This window comes from Chanos chanos, chromosome 12 (assembly GCF_902362185.1).
Source record: "Chanos chanos chromosome 12, fChaCha1.1, whole genome shotgun sequence".
NCBI lineage: Eukaryota > Metazoa > Chordata > Actinopteri > Gonorynchiformes > Chanidae > Chanos > Chanos chanos.
The window spans coordinates 727,501-730,000 of record NC_044506.1 but is presented as its reverse complement, the minus strand read 5'-3'; the positions used below and the strand labels follow the sequence as shown (position 1 = coordinate 730,000).

General features: G+C 43.7%; 1 protein-coding gene across 1 annotated transcript in view; it reads left to right on the top strand.

Annotated features, from left to right (window-relative positions):
* Positions 1 to 2,500, top strand: part of LOC115825411 (protein MTSS 1-like) — a 32,577-nt gene that overhangs the window by 5,086 nt on the left and 24,991 nt on the right. The gene's annotated exons all lie outside the window — the stretch shown is intronic.

Genomic DNA, 2,500 nt, shown 5'->3' with positions numbered 1-2,500 from the left:
TCTGAGTGTAGGCCAGAAGACCAGTGTGCGGTTAGACTGTTTACGATTTGTCCATTTTATTTCAATACTGCACTTGTAAAGTTGCTTTCATCTTGAGTTGCTTTGGTATCAGAGCGTTTTCAGTGAAATGTCAGTTGGTACCAGACAGGTCGGATCACTGGGTGTTTTGCTATGCTGTGTTGAGGTATATTGACCCACCTCAACATCAGCCTACACCTCCTCATCAATATACTGATTAACAATCAGCCTACACCTCCTCATCAATGCACTGATTAATAATCTGCCCACACCTCCTCATCAATATACTGATTAACAATCAGCCTACACCTCCTCATCAATGCACTGATTAATAATCTGCCCACACCTCCTCATCAATATACTGTTTAACAATCAGCCTACACCTCCTCATCAATGCACTGATTAATAATCAGCCCACACCTCCTCATCAATGCACTGATTAATAATCAGCCTACACCTCCTCATCAATATACTGATTAATAATCAGCCTACACCTCCTCATCAATGTACTGATTAACAATCAGCCTACACCTCCTCATCAATGCACTGATTAATAATCAGCCTACACCTCCTCATCAATGCACTGATTAATAATCAGCCTACACCTCCTCATCAATGTACTGATTAACAATCAGCCTACACCTCCTCATCAATGCACTGATTAATAATCAGCCTACACCTCCTCATCAATGCACTGATTAATAATCAGCTTACACCTCCTCATCAATGTACTGATTAATAATCAGCCTACACCTCCTCATCAATGCACTGATTAATAATCAGCCTACACCTGCTCATCAATGTACTGATTAATAATCAGCCTACACCTCCTCATCAATATACTGCTTAATAATCAGCCTACACCTGCTCATCAATGTACTGATTAATAATCAGCCTACACCTCCTCATCAATATACTGCTTAATAATCAGCCTACACCTCCTCATCAATGCACTGATTAATAATCAGCCTACACCTCCTCATCAATGTACTGATTAATAATCAGCCTACACCTCCTCATCAATGCACTGATTAATAATCAGCCTACACCTCCTCATCAATGTACTGATTAACAATCAGCCTACACCTCCTCATCAATGCACTGATTAATAATCAGCCTACACCTCCTCATCAATGTACTGATTAATAATCAGCCTACACCTCCTCATCAATGCACTGATTAATAATCAGCCTACACCTCCTCATCAATGTACTGATTAATAATCAGCCTACACCTTCACATCAATGCACTGATTAATAATCATAGCTGTTTTCCTCCTCTTTTCATTCTTCCTCTGATAAAACAACACATAAATGCACAAAACCCCTCACACTATACATAGCTCTGTGTGTGTGTGTGCACGATTGTTTGTGTGTGTGTGTGTGTATGTGTGTGTGTGAAGTAGAGCTTTATCAAGTCAAGTAGACCTTTATTGTCATCTTGGCCATATAAAAGTACAGCACACAGCAGAAATGTCGTCCTCCTTGAACCACATGGTGCAACATAGACAGACAGCAGCACATTCAGTCAGACAATAAATACACTTTGCTAAATGAAGGGCTATGCTAAAAATGATAGAAAAACACTATACTTAAAAGACTCTACTACAGGGGGACACATCGGGAGACACGGGAAAATTTAATATAAGTGTAGTGTAACACTGTAGAACTGTAGAACAGTATGTAAACAGGATCCGTGCAAACAGAGAGTGCAATATAAATATAGTGCAACATTGTGAAACTGTAAACTGGTATGTAAACATTAAAAACACTATGTAAGCAGGATCAAATAGACAGACAGGTGCAAACAGACAGAGAGCACAACATGGATATGTACTTAGATCAACCAGGCATAGTCTATGTATGTTACACACTGGCAGCTATGGAAGGATTCCATGTACCTATTACAAAAGTGTCTGTGCAAGTAGGGGGTGGGTAGGAACTGGCGTAGGTCCAGGTGTAGTGGGGGGGGTTGGTATAAATCCAGAGTGGGGGGTTAAGGGGTTGTCGTGAGTCCAGAGGGGTTATGTGTGCCTGGGGGGGGGGGCGGCGGTTGTCAAAGAAGAGTGTGGAGAATAGAGTCCAGAGAGGATGGGGGCAGCATGGTGCTCAGGAGCCGGACTGCTTGGGGGAAGAAACTATTGCACAGTCTGACAGACCTGCTTCTGATGCTGCAGGACCTTCTCCCAGATGGGAGGGGGGGTGAGCAGTCCATGGGAGGGGTGGGAAGAGTCAGCCGCAATGCTGGTGGCCTTGCAGACGAACTGGGAGGTGAATTTATCGTGTAGCCAGGGGAGAGAGGTGTCAATGATCTGCTCTGATGCCCGCACAACCCTGTGGAGAACTCTACGGTTGGAGGTGTGGCAGTTCCGATACCAGACAGTGATGCAGCTGGTCAGCATGCTCTCGATGGTGCCCCTGTAGAAGGTTGTGAGGATCAGTGTGGGAAGGTGCAGTTTCCTCAGCCGTCGGAGAAAGTGCAG